General features: G+C 42.4%; 2 protein-coding genes across 8 annotated transcripts in view; one reads left to right on the forward strand and one right to left on the reverse strand.

Moving 5' to 3' along the window:
* The window catches only part of cmss1 (cms1 ribosomal small subunit homolog), a 154,900-nt gene that overhangs the window by 44,144 nt on the left and 91,831 nt on the right, over window positions 1-18,925 (forward strand). For 3 of the 6 annotated variants that reach the window (XM_042334352.1, XM_042334350.1, XM_007895727.2), the window contains exons 2-3: window positions 3,237-3,298; window positions 7,252-7,349. The exons of 1 other annotated variant lie outside the window; for it this stretch is intronic. The gene's annotated coding sequence lies outside the window, so the exon portion shown is untranslated. Of the gene's footprint in view, window positions 1-3,236; window positions 3,299-7,251; window positions 7,350-14,142; window positions 14,357-18,925 lie in introns of those variants that run through there. 2 more of the 6 variants (XM_042334351.1, XM_007895739.2) reach the window with 2 other exon arrangements.
* Window positions 1-18,925, reverse strand: part of filip1l (filamin A interacting protein 1-like) — a 125,592-nt gene that overhangs the window by 34,582 nt on the left and 72,085 nt on the right. The window lies entirely within an intron of this gene.

Below are 18,925 nucleotides of genomic sequence, written 5' to 3' on the forward strand. Positions count from 1 at the left end.
GACAGCCCAAGTAAGGAGGATAAATATTCAAAAGTGCTGTGGTTTCAATAGATCCTAATTGTCCAAGAATAAAATGCTCAACGCATTTCAGTTTTTTTTAAACAAGTAAACAAGAACGTTTGCATGATTTGTAAGAGGACAGTCAGAGTCAATCCTACTCCCACTGGAACATAAGTTACCATTTCTCTTTCATTTGTTTGACCCAGTTCTTTTCTCTGTATAGATGAACAGTGCTAAGGAGATGCTGTGGATTACTGGTGATGGTTTAAGCTTTTTTTTCTCCCCTCTCCCATATGCCTAACGAGATCACTGCCCTTCAGTATTCATAATAATAATAATCCTTGTATTTGATATAGCACCTTAACTGTCTTTGAGATATCTCCAAGCTCTTCACAGAATATACTGTAAAATGAATTGACTGCATATTTTGTGGGGCGAAACCCAAAAGGTCAGCCTAGCTGAGACGCAGCATTCTTGCCTCTGAGTCAGAAAGTTGTGGGTTCAAGCCTCACTGCAGGACTTTGAACTTATACAGTCTAAGCTGACACTCCAGTACAGGGCTGGGGTGTGCTCCATTGTCAGAGGTGCCGTTCCTTGGGATGAGACATTAAACTGAGGTTCTCGCCTGCCTGTTCAGGTGGATGCTAAAGATCCCATGGCACTATTCAAAAAGACAAGAGAGTTTCTCCCTGTGTCCTGGCTGATAATCACCCAAATAAAATTGGTCACCCACTTTATGGCTATTTGTGGGAGTTTGCTGTGTGCAATTTGCCTGTTGCCTTTGCCCAGAAATATACAGTCAGGGTAAAGATCCTGTGAAGTACTTATCAAATCACATCATTAAGACATCTCAAAGCAGTGATGTGCGTTTGAGACATCTTGACAATGTCATGTGATAAGGCACTATATCAAATGTAAAGAGTATTATTAAAAACCCTTTAGAATTGGTATTGATGGGTGAAGATTGGTATTACAGTGGATACTTCTAAAGAAACCATGTGCCCAGAGGAAGTCTCAGTAAACGTGTACAAGAAGTTAAATGGAATTGAGAAAGCCAACTCAGAACCATACATTTAGATACATTGAGACAGAGGGACTAGGGGACAAAGGTTCAGGGGTGTGAAGGGGAATTTAAGGACAGACCCAGGAAGCATTTCTTACCATTTCGCTACACAGAGGATAATCAAATGGGTTGGGCGAGAGGCAAAGTGGGATTTCTGTTTTCCAGAATGTGGGTGATGTAAAACAAGCAGTGGCCATTGTATGAGTTATAGCTCGGGGCATCTCAATGCACCACTACTTTAACTAAGGATATTGCTACAATACTGGATAAGCTCTCAAATGTAGGAATGGATATATTTTCAATAAAGGCATTTCCTGCAATCTTAGGGCAAGCTGACAAAATCAGACCAGTGCTAGGCTTTGTTTGACAAAAACTGCCTGCAACAACTACAATATTGATTTGTAAAATTGAAGGGCGAATGGATAAAAATGCGGGAGAGAATCTGGAAGCCGTGTCCTGCAGGCATTGGCTCTGTGGGGAAAGAAAGTGAAATCTCTATAATGTCTAATACAGTATTTCTCATTTTGATCTGCCATCTCCAGTTCTCCCAGATACATGCAGTACCACAGCAACCCATTTCATCTGTCAACTCAGCCTGCTTAAAATCATTTCTGAGGGATCCACTAAGTTGTTAGTCTTTGACTATGCTGGGCATACAGAGCAGAGCAGGAAACAATTTAATAATAATCCTTGCATTTGGTATAGTGCCTTAGCACATCACTGAGACATCTCAAAGCACTTCATAGAATATATTGTAAAGTGAATTGACTGTATATTTTTTGGGTGAAATTCGGCAGCCAGTTGAGCCCAGTAGTCCAACAAACAGTCGAGCATTGAGTGACTAAATCATTTTTTTTTAATGGTTATTACCCCCGGAAAGCAATCCATTTACTGCAGTTTATTTATTTTAACTCAGCACTGAACCTTTTTAATAGCCGTTCGTCACTGTTGAGTTATAATAAAATAATAATCAACCTTGCATTTTGATATAGTGCCTTATGACATCGTCGAGATGTCTCGAGGTGCCTCACAGCATATACTGCAAGGTGGTTTGACTGTATTTTGTGGGTAAAAAGTAATCTGAAATTAAATCATGCTATTTTTCCGATCAACCAGCAAATTCGATAAGGACAATGTTTACTGCACTCAGTTCGGCAATTGAAGTCAGTTGTCACTCAGTTTGATGAATTTTAAAACCTGCACATCTAAAAAACATTAAAAATTATAAGCACACCTAAAACCCTGCAGCCTCAAAGTTTGTCGTAATATCCCATTCATGAATTTGTACCCGGAATGCCCATTTTTGTGGCTTTTTGGTTAATACAATCATAAAGTTGTGTAGATTTTTTTCTTTTTAAAAAAAATACTTTTTCCTGATTATCATTCTAAGGCCTGTACGTTCCTGTGAGGAGGTGTTCCATGGCAACCGAACAATAGAGAACTGTTTCAAGTCACCAAACTTAAGAACTACATCCAAAACAACAGCATCAAATTGCTTTGATGCTGTTTGGATACACACAGTCACCATGACACTGCTCTTTGACAATAGCAAATATATAACGATTCTTCTTGATGTCTTGTGTCTTTTTCTCTGCGATCATTATTCGGGGAGAAATTCCACCTGGGTGTAGATTTGCTCTGTTTATATACCGTCTTTTGAACTTCCATAATTTGGCAAATTGTTGCATTCATTTTTCTGTAAGTTCTTAAAAGCAAAGCACAGAAAACCAGGCTCGTAATCAAGGCTGTGTATTTAAGAATTTGCCCAAATCTGGACGCTCTGAAATGTTACATAAATAGAGCAATCGTACACCCAGGTGGAATTCAGTTTGTCCACAAAATAGATGGACAATGCATTTGACAGTACACCCAATGGGCGATGCAATGCATTGCATTTGACATTACATTTGATAGTGTACACAATGCATTTGACAGTACATCCTGTGAAGCGCTTTGAGACACCCTCTTGACGTGAAAGGTGCTGTCTCAAATGTAAAGATTACTATTGTTTCTCCACATCTGTTCTTATGGGAGAAATAGCTCCTCTAAATTTTTAACTTGTTTATTTCCTCAAAGCGATCCATGTTGTGAATTCGACAAGATTGTATTTAGAACAGTGAAGCACAATGTTTGCGTCTGTTTTTTTAATCTTTCTGCTTTGTTTCATTTGCAGGTAAGCTGTTCATACTATTAGTAAGAAAACATAAGCAATGGAAGCAATGCTTGACAATTGAGGTATGAGAATTTATGTACGTTTTTTTACTTTGTGAAGGGAACCTCCCATGTTAAGCACACTGTGTAAGAATGTTCAGTGCATTGTTTAGCAGTGCATATATTGATCTTTTAAATCACTGTTTGTAGATACAAATCTATAAATTTATCTGAATTTATGACTGCAGCTTTTTATAGCTGCTTTAGCGAATAGCCATCTGGATTCTCACCTCAGCACAACTCACTGCCTTAAACGAAAAGGGGAGAATGTTAAATAAATGAGGGAGAGAGAAAGAGAGAGAGAAGTACAGTAAAACTCACGTAAGTCTCATCTGTATAAATCATATAATCGTCTAAGTTGTACATCTGCCCAGGTCCTGTTCAAGAGTTTGACTTAATTCATACTTTGTAAAAAGTTTTATTAAATGTATGGTCTCAACTGATACAGATTACGTGCAGTTTACTCTATTCCAGAATTTATCCTGTGGACGAGGGACTGAGCCTGGTTTTGCTCAAACCGCTTTATTTTCTTCTCTCTGTTTGCACACTATTCAAGTCAGTGCTGTCATCTCACAGTCTGTCAGTGTCCCGAGCTGACTTGCTCTGAATATGGTGTGGTATCTGTGGTTTGTGAATTTGTCTGGACTGGCCCGCCAAGCCCAAACTTTGGCCAGCCTCAAACAGGCACCGTTCCATCTGTTCGTCCATTTCGATTTTGTTTGTCACATTACATTAGCTCATTTCCTTTTATTCTCAGAGAAGTTATTAGCTGATCAGTTACATTGCTTCTATTTAACACTTGTTTCAGGAAGGTACAATGGTGTAATGTACTTGCAGCTTTTTCCTTTCATTTTACTGCTCCTTCGGGAACCCAAGGTTCTGTAAAATTGTGGTGCAGCTCTGCTCTATGAAACTGTAGATAGCCACTCCAGTTTTACTTTTGACCTCACACACCTGTGTTCTGGCAGTAGGAGAAAGATTTGTGGGCAACTAATTTATATTTCTCTGTGAATGGCTTGTGTCAGTTACATGCAGCAACTCGTTCATTAAAGGATGTGTATTCTGCTGATTTGTGTTTTTGCTGGAGAAATTGCTTGTCCAAACCTTGTACTTGTTTATTTAGTTCAAAAGTTCTTCCCTGTTGTTGAATGTTATAGTTTGTATTTGGAATGCTGAAATGCAACCTTTCCATATGTCTTAAAACCCTCTGATTCTAACTGTTAACTCCACTCTGTATAAAAGTGACACTTCTTGGTATTGGTCCTGAAATTCCCCCTCACAGTTCTGAACCTGCACTCTTTTGCTCTACTGCCTTACCTTATCTGAGAGTATTGCTCTTGGTTTATGTTCCAAAATCCAAGTTGGTGCCTGGTATATACCTTTGTATGTATGGTCCCCTGAGACATCTCTTTTCAAGGCTGAAAAGCCCTAGCGTATCTAACTGTTCCTTGTAGTCCATCCAACGGTCCCTTCGCCTCCCTTCCTCCCTTGCCTCCTTCAAGGCCGGTCTCAAAACCCTTCTCTTCGACTATGCCTTTGGTCTTCCCTCACCCCTACACCACCCCTCCCCCACACTCGGGCCCCGACACCTGACTGTTCAGGACTTTGGGACGTCCTCCCGACGTGAAAGGCGCTCTATAAATGTAATTTTGTTGTTGTGTTGTCGTAGTTCATCCCACCAATGCTGGGGATCATCTTTGTGCTCTCTCCTACCCTTTACATGTTTCTAATGGGCATACATATCATGATTGACAGTTTTCGAGTTTACACAGTTAAATGTGACTCAGAGTAGTATATCTGCCTCGCCCAGTTAAAACAAATATCATCTTAGCAACGGAGGATTGCTTTTGCAAATCCTCTCCTTCCTCTATGAGCGAAAGAACAATTGTTTTGTTTCCAGTGAAGCCTTCAACCTATTTGTTTTGGCAAACTTCAGGTAGCCATGAAATAAGATAGACCAGCTATGCTATTCTTCAACAGAGAGGTTTGGTGTCGTGCAAAGCTTAATGATCATATTAAATAATAATCCTTACATTTGGTACAGCACCTTTCATGTCAGGAGGAAGTCTCAACGCGCTTCACAGGATTTACTGTAAAGTGCAGCAATTTCAGCAACTCTATTTTGTGCACCTAGTATTTTGCACCTTATTGTAGGCGAATGTGTCAGCCAATTTGCTCGCAGCAAAGTTCACTCAAAGTTTATAAGCATTGCACCACTTTCTTATCTTATATTCTAGAATTGGAGAGTGACAGCAATAAAAGATGCACACTTGGAAGGTGGGTGATGCTATTAGCTCACACTGGAGGAGAAGGTAGAAGAGGATCATTGCCATACATTGGGTAGCCCGAACTAGTGAATCCTCATTAGTTTTATGCAACCAGCTTGAATTTTGAGCTGCTGTTTCTGACCCTGTACCTCGCTCCTGATTTTGACCAGCTATCCTGACGTTTCTGGGTTGATCACACCAAGTTTGCATCCCAAAATCTTGACTCAATGTTACCAAAGAGGAGGCAGCCTGAATTCTGGCAAGTGCTGTATAACCACATCGAGGAGCAGCCTCACACTAAAGTACAATCTGTCTGCCGAAATGTTAATTTTCTGCTTTTTTTAGGCGGAGCCACTTAATGTTCACATTTTTATGCCAGTGAAGAAAACCATCAGTGCCTACATTCAACTACTGACGTTAAAATACTGACGTTAATAATAATAATAATAATCCTTGCATTTGATATAGCGCTTTTCACGTCGGGAGGACGTCCCAAAGCGCTTCACAGAACACACTGTAAAGTGAATTGACTGTATATTTGTGGGCGAATGCGGCAGCTACTTGCGCACAGCAGTGTCCCACAAACAGTAAATGGGTCACTGACATTCAGACTGTCTGAAATGTGACAGGAGCTCGAAGTAAACACTCGTCGTGGTGTCAAAGCAGAGCCTTCAGTAAGAAGGGAACCAAAAGTATCATCTGCTCTGAAGCAGACTGATAAGAGTTGAGTTTTGTGGCTACCTTGTGTCAGTCTGGCTGAATTGGTAGCACTCTCGCCTCTGAGTCAGAATGTTGTGGGCTCAATCCCCACATCAGGACTGATAATTTATGTAATTTAAGCTGATACTCCAATGCAGTGCTGCTGTCCTTCAGATGAGATGTTAACCCAAGGTCCTGTCTGCCTGTTCAGCCGGACATTAAAGATCTTATGGCACTATTTGAAAGGAGATGGGATTGTTCCCGGTGTCCTGGCCAACAATCTTCCATGTTTACCTGCAAAACAAACAGTCACTCCACTTTACAGATTATCCTGTGAAGTGCTTTGAGGCATCCTCCCAATGCATAATAATCCTTACATTTGATGTATCAAGACCTTGAGACGTCTCAAAGCGCTTCACAGGGTATACTGTAAAAAGGATTGATTGTGTATTTTGTGGGTGAAATACGGCCAGTTGCGCACAGCAATGGCCCACAACAGCCATGGAGCAAGTGACCAATTTTATTATTAAATATACCTTGCTTAACTACTGTAATATTACATTCTTACCTACAAACTAAGACTGTTTGTTCCAGCACTAATGTTTAGTGGGGTGGGGAAGCAATGCATGTTCAATTCCTAATTTTTCTTGATTCTGAATCACAGTTCTTCAAAAGGCAGTTAAAAAGAATTTGAAAGCAAATCATTTCCAAATTGAAATACAGTGAGGTATGAGAGGAAAATTTTAAGACAATGACGTTAAGATTCAGAAGGGAAGTTTGCCTACAAAATCCAGTCACTTTACACTATGAATCACTCTGAGACATCCTCCCGACATGAAAGCTGCTAGATCAAATGTAAATGTAAGGATTATTATTATTAATGATAATTCTGAGCCTCTAGTGTATAAAGGGGTGATTGCCACTTCTGGGATTTGAAATGTAAGCAAAGTTTGCTACTCAACACCTCATTTATTTAACAATGACTTTGATCCTCATGTGTCTCTTTTCCAGCTTCATCTCCAGTCACAGTTCTGTTCTGGCTCTGATCCGAATAAAACTCAGCCCAGCATTCACTCTCGCCTAGCTCCCAAAGTGCAGAGATCCGAAAGGTAACTAACTCTTTGGTGCAGCAAATGTCCAGCGTTGCAAAAACCCAAGAGGTGGCTCGGTTACAGACCTAGCCATAATATCTGTCTATGGCAGAGACAGTGTTGTTGGCTTTCAGGAAGCCTTCCACGAGCCACAGCTCATAATGTTAAATTGAACAGGAGGGGGTGGGGGGGTGGGAAAAACCTTTGGCGTTTTGCCCAATAACAGCAACCTGGATTTGCTATCATGTGAGATCGTTCAAAACTTAGTGCACAGTACCTCCGACCCTTGCTAAAATTCAGTCTTCAAGCTCTGTTCCATTCAGGCCCACGTCACAACCATTGTTACGCCTTCACAGATGTGTTCTCTGAGAACAAATATTCTTGTCTCCAGTTTCATGGACAGGAGGGGAGTGGGGGAGTGTGGGGTGGGGGAGAGGATGGTGGGTAGGAGGGTGGTAGGGGCAGATACTGAGCTGCACTCTTCCACATTCAACTCGTGCTTGGGTCCAATATCTGGTACTTCAGAATCTTCTGACTGAAGACTTTCCTCTTTGACCACACCATCCATCGGTCACCATTCCCAACAACAACAAATTACACTTGTATAGCATCCGTCACCCCATGTCCCTCAGCTTGCACCCAGCTTGGGTGCCAAACCAGGACCCTCAAGCGCTTGGGATGTCCTCCTAACGTAAAAGCTGTTTTATAATTGTGAATTTTTATTGTATTGTCCACTTCTTTGTGAACCTGTGGCTCACTGACTGTTCTGCATGTTTATCATGGGAGAGGCTTCTGGTCTGAGCCAGCTGAGTTCAAGCAACGGTTAATTGGCAGGCATATCTAATATGACATGAGGGCTTAGTGGTCCATCGACCACGATCACAATTGCTGCCTAAGGTAGTCTCTGACTTTCATTTGCAGCAGGAAATTACTGTTCCTTCCTTTGCAAGAGACTGATGAGAAACAAAAGCTCCACTGTATGGATGCTAAGGAACCTCTGACCTGCTCTTCTGGCAGAACAAAGGTGTTTCTCAGATCTCAATAGCCTTTTGTATCTTATTGGGGGCAAGTAGATCTGGTGTAGAGGTGTGTGCCATTTATAGGCTACCACAATGGTCAGTCGAATGTATTTTACTTTTATCACTTAGCTGTTTAAAACAACAACACTTGCAACTTGTATTTATATAGCACCCTTTACGTGGGGTAGCATCTTGAAGCACTTAAAACTTGTAGGTGAAATTTATCGTAATTAATAATGATAATCCTTATATTTGATATAGTGCCTTTCACATCGGGAGGATGTCTCAAAGCACTTCACAGGATAAAGTGGAGTGACTGTGCATGTCATGGGTGAACACAGCAGGCAATATGCATACAACCATGATGCCCCACAAACAGCCATGAAGTGAATGATCACTTTTGTTTACAGGGAGTGTTAGCCAGGGAACCGGGGAGAAACTCTTTTCTCTTTTTGAAGAGTGCCACGGGATCTTTAACGTCCACCTGAACAGGCAAATGGGACCTTGGTTTAACATGTCATTCACTTCTATGCACCTCCAACAATGCAGCACTCCCCCCACAGCACTGCATTGGAATGTCAGCTTAGACTATATGAGTTCTGAGTCCCAAGATGGGGTTTGAAACCTCAGCCTTTTGACTGAGGCAAGATAATAATAACAATCCTTGGATTTGATATAGAGCCTTATCACATCTTCGAGACGTCTCAAAGCGCTTCACAGAATATACTGTAAAGTGAATAGACTGTGTATTTTGTGGGCAGAACGCTACTGACTGAGCAAGGTGAGAAGTGGGAAGCTTGCCAGACATTGCTTTCAATGGCAAGTGATGTAATTTTAGCTTGTTAGCCTCCAGCAGTAGCCCGACACAAACTCTATGGTTCCTCCCAAGCCTTGGCTCTTGCCAAACTGCACCTAAACCTCTGGCGTTAGGTAACCAGAGTGTGTCCCTCTAGGGAGAGCGTGCATTCCACTGCAGACAAGAAAATTTCCAGGTGTCGGTTGCATACACAAGTGCAATGGGTGGTGATGGGTTTCAGCACGTGTCAGAAAACTTGTCGGACGCCAATCCCCAGCTGGGTTCTGGAACCTCCTTTGGCTCCGAATTAAGCTTACGGTTGTCAGAATTGAGAGAGCACTTAAGCGCAACTCTGGCCCAGCAGGTTCCCCTGTTTTTTAATTACTCCTACAAATCCAGCGAGTCAGACCTCAGATTGTCATTAAATTTGATGCCTCCTGGGGAATTCGATTCGATGGCCAATTCCGAACCAAATGTGCAAATAAACGGAGCTAGTGAGTCACTGCAGCGATCAGTCTGATTTTAGGGACAGAAAGGTTATTGTAGTTCTGAATTCACATGGACTTAATCTTTATTATAAGTTCTTGTGGAGAATGTTTGTGCTTGAGAAAAGAAAGAAATAGATTTTAATGTAACGAGAACATGTAATTTGGGTCGATTGAGTCTTGGCTCAGCATGGAAGTATTATGTCAAGCAAAGTCTGACCAAACCTCTTGTACTTTATGGTGTTATTTTTAAATGTGGGTTGGGGTGAGGTTTAATTTTGTAGAAGTTTCAATGATTCCCTTGTAAATTGCAGTGCTTGTTTGCCACAGAATGGAAGTATTGGTTTTAATGCTAAAATGTCTCTGCCTATTGAGAAACTAGTTTTGATTCATGTCGGTTAACTGACAACGCTGCTATAATAATAATAATAACAACAAAATTACATTTATTGAGCGCTTTTCAAGTTGGGAGGACATCCCAAAGCGCTGAACAGTCAGGTGTTGGGGCTCGAGCATGGGGGAGAGATGATGTAGGGGTGAGGCAAGGCAGAGAGGTGGGAGGGAAACCAAAGGCGCGATCGAAGAGAAGGGTCTTGAGACCGGTCTTGAAGGAGGCAAGGGAGGAAGCGAGGCAAAGGGACCGTGGGTTGGAGTTCCAGAGTGTGGGGACAGAGAGGCTGAAAGCTCAGCCACCGATGGTAGGGCGGGTCGGGCGGGAGACATGGAGCAGACCGGAGCCCACTGAATGGAGTGAGCGGGCAGGTTGGTAGGGAGTCAGCAAGTCAGAGAGGTAGTAGGGGGCAAGGTCATTGATGGCCTTGAAAGTGAGGACGAGGATCTTGAATTCGATCCTCTGGGGTATGGGGAGCCAGTGGAGTCAAGGGAGGGTGGCAGTGATGGGGTCGCAGAGCCTACTGTGTGAGAGTACATGAGCTGCAGAGTTTTGGATGATCTGTAGCTTGTGAAGGGAAGAGTTGGGAAGGCCGATGAGGAGGGAGTTTCCGTAGTCGAGCCTTGATGTGACGAATGCGTGGATGAGGGTTTCGGCAGCCTGAGGGGTGACAGTTCAGGGTCGAACAAGATACCCAGATTCCTGACTGGCTTAGTGAGATTGAGCGTGCAGCCATGAGGGCTGATGCTGCCAGCACCTGAGGTGCGGAGGCGCTGGCGCGAACCAATCAGAAGAGCCTCGGTCTTGTTGACTTTGAGTTGGAGAAAGTTGGCCCTCATCCAGGACTTGATAATAATAATTATTGCATTTGATATTGCACCTTATCACATTGTCAAAAAACGCTTTATATGATTTGTTGCAAAGTGTAGTGACTGTATTTTTTGGTGAATGCTGCACATAGCAATGTTCCACAAACAACCGTGAAATGAATGGGCAATTTTATTTGGGAGATTGTTGGCCAGAACTCTGGGAGAAAGTCCCTTCTCTTTTCGAATCGTGCTACGGGATCTTTAACCTCCACTTGAACAGACAAACAGGACTTTGGTTTAATTTCTCATCTGAAAGACATCTTTCAGATGAGACATTAAACCAAAGTCCTTCTGACAATGCAACACCAACCCCTCCACCCCCCACGGCACTGCATTGGAGTGTTAGCCTAGACTGTGAGCCTAGACTGTAGAGTGCCTTTTACCTCAGAAGAATGTCTCAAAGCTGCACTGGGGATTTGTAGTGAGTTGCTCCACTTTCTTCTGTGATCTTTGGATCACTCACTGTGGGTGAGAATGCAGAAAGCAAGCTCCTACTCCTCGACCAGTGGTGCTACAGAAGGGAATCATGAGAGCTGTTGAGCCTTTTCCTTTGATTTGCAGGGTAATTTGTCTAGCCTTTGCTTGGCCAGGCAAATTACCACAGGAGCAGACCCACACTCAGTTGCACCATGTGTAATCAATAATAATAATAATAATAATCCTTGCATTTGATATAGCGCTTTTCACGTCGGGAGGACGTCCCAAAGTGCTTCACAGAACACACTGTAAAGTGAATTGACTGTATATTTGTGGGCGAACGCGGCAACCAATCAACAAAATGAAACAGGTTGCCAGGAAAGGTAGTTGACCCCAGGATAGAGGAACACAGTTGAAAAGCAGCCTGATGCTCTGATGAGAGGTTGGGTATTCTGGAGGGATGAGATCAGATGGGTTGAAGGGCTTTCTTCATCCAAACCAATCTTGTGACCAACCAATCTTTTGACCACTGATCTGTCGTTGTTTCATGCCTGTCATCTTCGTGCCTTGCTTTATTGACGCCTGCAGAAAGCCATCGCCATACTTAAGGGTATCCAAACTAAACTGAGAATTCCATGCAAGCAAGAAATTCCCGAGATATTTATTGGAAAGGAATGTGCACTTTCTCCCTGGAGGGATGCATCCTGTTACCCAAATCTGGAGAGTATTAGGTACAGGTTGGCAAGGAAACTAACCAGCGCCACTGATACTAAGAACAAATCTTATGAATAAATTGCCCATATTTGAAGAACAAGTTGCTGCAACATTTTTCAAACCTGTTTGTTCGTAGAGTGAATACTGGGACATTAAGCCAAAGTGCACCAAATTTCTTCCAAGAATAGCAGGTCAGTATGGAACATGGAGTGTCTCAACAAAATTATAGCCATTAATAGGAAATAATTATTTGTGGGCAGCAACAACTAATGCTGGGAAAAAAAATCTTGGGTCAATTATTTTTTAGTCATTTATTGCATCTATTTTAGTCTCTGTCGGGAGGTTTATGTTACATGACTTGTATTGTTGCAAATTGGAGGGTTGGTGTCTCCTATGTTACTTTGATGATTCCCAACCTTTTCCTGTGGGGTAAGTTATTTCAAAATCCCAGCTGGAGAGCCTGCAAGTATTATAGTTGAAATTTGCAGGACTGAATTCATGCTTGTGACAGTACATTAAAGATCTTTCTTGCTATTCTTAACAAGAGAACCATGTTAAAAAGCCCTTTTGCAATAAGCTTTCTCTGCAGCAATGACCATTAATTTGAGGTTTATCACACTGTTTCTTATAATAATAATAATTTGCATTTGATATAGTGCCTTTCACATCAGAGGTCATCTCAAAGCACTTCACAGCATTTAGTGTAAAGCATAGTGACTTGTGTATTTGTAAGCAAACACAGCAGCCAATTGCCACACACCAATGTCCCACAAACAGTGATGTACAACAACAACAACAACAACAAGATTCCATTTATAAAGCGCCTTTCACGTCAGGAGGACGTCCCAAGGCGCTGCACAGTTGGGTCATGACCCGAGCAGGGGGGAAATGGTCAGGGTGAGGGTAGGGAAGGGAGGGAGCGAGGAGGGGGGAAATGGTCAGGGTGAGGGGAGGGAAGGGAGGGAGCAAGGAGGGGGGAAATGGTCGGGGTGAGGGGAGGGAAGGGAGGGAGCGAGGAGGGGGAAGAGAGTCGAGAGGGGAGCTGAAGGTACGGTCAAAGAGAATGTAGTGGGGATTGTTGGCCAAGACAATGGGAGAAACTCCTTTCTCTTTTCCACCATTGTTATTATTAGTGCAAGATTAACGTCCACCTGAACAGGCAGAAGGGAGCTTGGTTAAACATCTCATCCAGAAGACGGCAACTCCGAAAAAGCCTCACTCCCTCAGCACTGCATTGAAGTGTCAGCCTCGACTGTGAGCTCAAAGTCCCGATGTGGGGTTTGAACCCACAACTTTCTGACTTGGAGGCCAGAGTGCTACCAACTGAGCGAGGCTGACATCACAACCCATGAACTAAGCAAAGGAAGTTGAACACTCTGATTTTAATTATAGGCTGCAGGCAGGTTGTAATTTCATTCAACACACAAGGAGTGTTGTAGCACGGTGAGAGAATGTATGATTTGTCAGCAAGCACCTACTTCCTGTCACATAAGAGGAGCCCACTTATTTTCCAATTGAAAGCTTCTTTTAGCATCTGAATCTTATTTGGAAGATATTCCCCATCCCGTGATTAAATTGGACCTGTAGCTCAGTGGTTAGAGCACTCTTCTTGTAAGCGAGACACCTGGGTTCAATTCCAGGCAGGGCGAAACCTTGGGCAAGTTTCCTTACACCACACGCCTAATAATAATCCCTCCAAAATCGAAACAATAATAAATTGGTCATTTTCAATCCAGGACTGTTTGTGGGACACTGCTATGCGCAATTGGCTGCCGTGTTTTGCCCACAAATATACAGTCAATTCACTTTACAGTCTATTCTGTGAAGTGCTTTGAGACATCGAGAAGACGTGAAAAGCGCTATATCAAATGCAAGGATTATTATATATTATTATGGACAATAGAAACGTTTGGCACGATGGTGGTGGTTTGTGGCTCCATAGAACCATGTCTTTAGCCTGCAACAAGTAGAGTAAGAGGCTTAGAGTTGTAAAGGGCAATTTCAGGACAGACACCAGGAAGTTTTTTTTACCTAGAGACTGGAACAGGTTGCCAGGAAAGGTGGTACAGGCCAGGACACTGGATTCACTTTAAAAAGCAGCTTGATGTTGTGATAGGTGGGTGGGGGAGGCAGTAGGGTGGAGACTCTGGAGGGATGAATAAGATTGAGCTTCTTCATCCAGACCGATCTTGTGAACTCAACACAAACTGTGGGACTAAGCGAACTGAATGGTTGCGATTAATTCATACTAGCTTTATCGACAGTCATCTGGGGAGATGAGTTCTGTTATTGGTTTAAGCAGTAGAGTTGCTACTCTTTTGGTGTAAATTACAGGTAAGTAGGTTAACAGTAGAGATAGCCCACATCTGTTTAATAAGTCATCCCACTCAAACATAATCTATAGGTCCTTTTTTTAAAAAAAAAGTCGAATGATTTAACATTGGGCAGATGATTCGTTACTAGTGTGTAAATTAGATTCAGAAACTGTCAACCTATTGAGTATGTGAGTAAAATGTCTTCTGTGGAGAACAGTTATAGACCTGCAGACTTGAAGAGATTTTGTCTGGTGAACATCTGCAGACAGGAGGTGCACCCATTGCTGGAGCATGACTCACTGCGGTATGTCGGAGGCTTCGCTTACTGGGAATGACCCTCAATTGGAGTTTGATGGTGGTGATGGTGTGGGGGGTGGGGAGCTGGGGGGTGGAGTTGGGGTCTGGGGTGGAAAGAGGACGGACTTGGAAGTGAATTTGACATGGCCTAGTGGGAATGTGAATATAGCTTGAACAGTTCCCACAGCAACAAGGAAGGAACACGTATCTCTGACTCAAGAAAGCAGAAAAAAATGTACGAATATTATTTGTAATGATGCCTAGGGACTGTTGAACTTTTAATATCGTCATTGTTGCCAATAATTGCCTCTTAAGGGAACTGTTTTATTTTACTAGTCCAGGAGAGGAGTAGGATACTAAGCTCTGTTAAGTTTGCTAACTCCGGTGAGTTCAGAATAGTAAGAATTTGTCTTTAAATGGATAACGTGTTGCAGAATTTCAGATCTGTTTGCATTGAATATTTCAGAGCAGAGTCTCTCATAATCTTGGAACAAAAAAATAGCTCTTTAGCCTGTTCCTTGTGGGGGGTTTTAATCTAGATAATGCAAGGAAACAGGATAATTACATGTCTTGATAGAGTTCAGTGATTTAAATCACTTTGGAGCTGGGGATGACTTGCTTTATTTTCCTTTGTCTTGGGTGGTGAAGATTGAAGTGTTGCTGTTAGCTCTTGCATTCCAACTCGATCCATGTATAATCATCACTTGCAACTGGTGTAAGATGTGCTGGTTGAACTCTTTGCATGGACTGTTTTGTTGCTGGTGGCTTGTTGTTAAATTCCTCGGCAGTGCAGCACCACAGGATGACTCATTCCAGGTCATCTCAAAACAATGCAGACCAGCTCTCTTTCTTTCCCCTTAAGAGGCCATTTAACACTAAACAAATGCTTAAGGACGGAATTAGCCGAGAGGCTTCAGATTACACACCTAGTGCGGAGTGTCCCAGCAGCGAGTCATGTAATGCACATTGACAATTACATTGAGTGATGTCAGAATAACAACTTCATAAGCACTTAAATAATAGAGAATGGTGAATACCACAGAGCACGTCGCCCCCCCCCTCCCCCTTAAAGTAAGTGCAGTTAATCGTCTCTCATTCTCCACATATACCAAAACCCTGCTGCTGCATAAAAGCTTATGATTTTCTTTTATTATGAAGTTTTGTCCTCCGCTTCCCACTTGATTCTTCTCTGCAGGTTAACACTGGAAGCTGAACTAATTTCCTGACATAAAATTATTTCCCCTGGACGCATTTGTGCAAAAGCAGACTAAAAAGCCAAAGCACGACATGCCTTGCTGCATGATAAAAATATTTAATAGCGCTTTACAGAATGAGATATAATAATAATCCTTTATCTGCTACAATGCCTTTCACGTCAGGAGAACATCTTAAAGCTCTTCTCCAGATATACAGTAAACTGTTGTGACAGGGTACTTTGTTTGTGAATGACAGCAACTTGCTTATAAAAAATTGTGTAAAAGCATGTTTTAAAGCTCTTAAGCAAATGAGAATAATTTGAGATCAAGTAAATATTATCACCTCTGCAATTCTGTCCTTCTGTCTCGGCCCCTTCTCTTTCGGTCTTTAAATCCCACCTCAAATCATACCTCTTCGAATGAGCCTATGGCCACCTCACTCTGCTCCACCTCCCCTCCTCCCTTTGCTCGGTGCCCAACTCCAATCGCTTGTCAATCGCTTTGAGATGTTAACGCTTTGAGATGGCGCTTAATAAATGCAAGTTGTTGTTAGGCAAGAAAAGTGGTATCTAATTTACGTCACTTTATGACCATTCCAACCTATTTATATTGGGGCCATCAGTACAAGAATCACTGCGGTGCCTGAACCTGATGATATTGTGAATTGCCCTCATTTACTCAGCACTGGTGGCAACACAGAAGCACCTTCCAGCTTTGAGGGAACTGGACCTGTCCACGTTCTATATGTTGCCCCCGCCCCCCACCACAGAGGTACTTCAGCGATCTGTAAGACTCTCTCCAGTCAGTGAGTGCTAGTTCTGCTGTGCAAGGGACTTTGCCCATAGCAATATTTGGTGTGTCAACCTGGCCCAGTGGAAGCACTCTCGCCTCTGCATCAGAAGGTTGTGGATTCAAGCCCTGGATTGGAACTTGGAATAACAAAGTCTAAGATGAAACTCCAATGCAGTGCTAGGGGGGGGGGGGGGGTGTTGCATTGTTGGAGGTGCCATCCTTCGGACGATGCGTTAAACTGAGGTCCCGTCTGCCTGTTCAGGTGGCCGTTGAAGATCCCAGGACACTATTCAAAAAGAGAAGGGAGTTTCTTCCAGTGTCCTGGCGGACAATCCCCCAAATAAAATTGGTCACTCACTCCATTGCAGTTTGTGGGACATTGCTGTGCGCAACTGGCTGGTCATTCATTCGCAGCTGTTTGTTGGATGTGTTGTGTGCAAATTGACTATTGTGTCCCACCACAAAAAATATCCACTCACTACATTCTGCAGCATATCTTATGATGTACTTTGAGACGTCCTGTTGACGTGAAAGGAGTTATATCAAATGCAAGATTATTAATGAGTCAAAAGTTTCATGTGACAGCGGCAAAAACTATTAAGCCTCACAAGATTACAGCATTGATTTGGATGAAGAAAGCCTTTTGGCCCACCCCAAATCATCCTTTCAGAACACCCACCCTACCATCCCCCATCACAACATTAAGCTGTTTTTAAATGAGTCCAGTGTCCTGGCCTCTACCACCTTTCCTGGCAGCCTGTTCCAGTTGTTAATTACCCTTTGAATAAAGAAACCTGAAGGAAGCCTTATGTTTGCCAAATGCGTAGCCTCATTCCCAGTGAGTTTGGAACAGTATGTGGAGCAGCCAGATTTGTTGGTACTTCACATTCAGTTTGTTTGAACAAATATTTGTTTATGGCATGAAGCCTAAGATATTACTGTTTACAGTAACAACACAAGCCAAATTGTCCAATTTTTTAAAAGAAAAATCCACTCTCATTTGACACTATAAACAAAGTAATATATCACATCTATTTGTTTCTTCTGCTAAAAATAACTGTTGTATTAACCTCTTCTGTTCTCATGGGCAAAAAGGTCCATAATGATGGACAAGATTGAAAATAATATCAACAACAACTTGCATTTTTACAGCCCCTTCACGTAGGATAAAGTTTCTGAGAGCTTCACAGTGGCAAAGTTGGACGCCGAGCAAGGGAGAAGGGGAGGCGAAGCCAAAGAAGTAGGTTTTAAGATGGGACTTTGAAGATAAATAGTAAACCTGTGGAACAGGCTCCCTAGGGAGACGGTTGAAGCACAAAATGTTGATTCCTTCAGATACAGATGGTGGCATGGAGGTTGTGGGCGAGGCATAGACAGCTTTTGTTTGATGATTGAAGAGATCTAAGCCATCAATGAAGGTGGAATATTTTGTGTTGTTTCTCGGAGGTCCTAGCTTCGGAAGTGCTGTGTAAGACCATTTCTTCACCCTCGAAAGGCAACAGTGAGGACTTGTTTAACTGGTGCGTTTTAGCACAATTGCTTTGGATTCATCACTCGGCCGGACTGCTTTCTAAACTATTAATTCCCACAGTGCAAATGCACCATTGTCCGTCTACAAAAATACACAGTCACTGCAATTTACAGTGAATCCTGTGAAGCGTTCTGAAATGTCCTCCCTACATGAGAGGCACTACATCAAATGCAAGGACTATTATTCACTACCTCATCAATTAAAGCCTAAGTAAAATAGAAATTAAAGTTTGCAGTTGCAGCTTCCTTCTTTAATCACGTTTTATTTCCCTCCTTTAAAAGTTGTTTTGAATATCGAATTTGTTTTCTTTACCTGAGTCAATGAAAGGCACTTCCTTACCTGCTGCCAAGATTTAAGTAAACTCTTATGTAAATACCCTTGATGAGGGATAACATTGTACAGCAAAGAGGTTATTCACTCCACAGGAATCAATGGGACTTGGTGGTGTTTCCACATATTGATACTTTTTTTATTTAACAGTACCACCCTTGCTGGAGAGATTTATGTAATGAGCTTTCCACTACATTGGGAGGGAAGTGGTTGGTGTGGGAGAGAGACAGTTTGGCTGGACAGTAAGAGCTTTGCTGGTGGGAGCCCAGTACTTGGATAGCAATATCCACTTACGTTTATAGCTCGCCTTTGCTCAAAGCTAACATCTCAAAGCGCTTTACAAAATGAAATGTAATAATAATAATCCTTGCATTTGATAAGGCACCTTTCATGTCAGGAGGAAGTCTCAAAGCACTTCACAGGATTTGCTGTAACGTGTAGT

This window comes from Callorhinchus milii, unplaced genomic scaffold (genome assembly GCF_018977255.1).
Source record: "Callorhinchus milii isolate IMCB2004 unplaced genomic scaffold, IMCB_Cmil_1.0 Scaffold4, whole genome shotgun sequence".
Lineage (NCBI taxonomy): Eukaryota > Metazoa > Chordata > Chondrichthyes > Chimaeriformes > Callorhinchidae > Callorhinchus > Callorhinchus milii.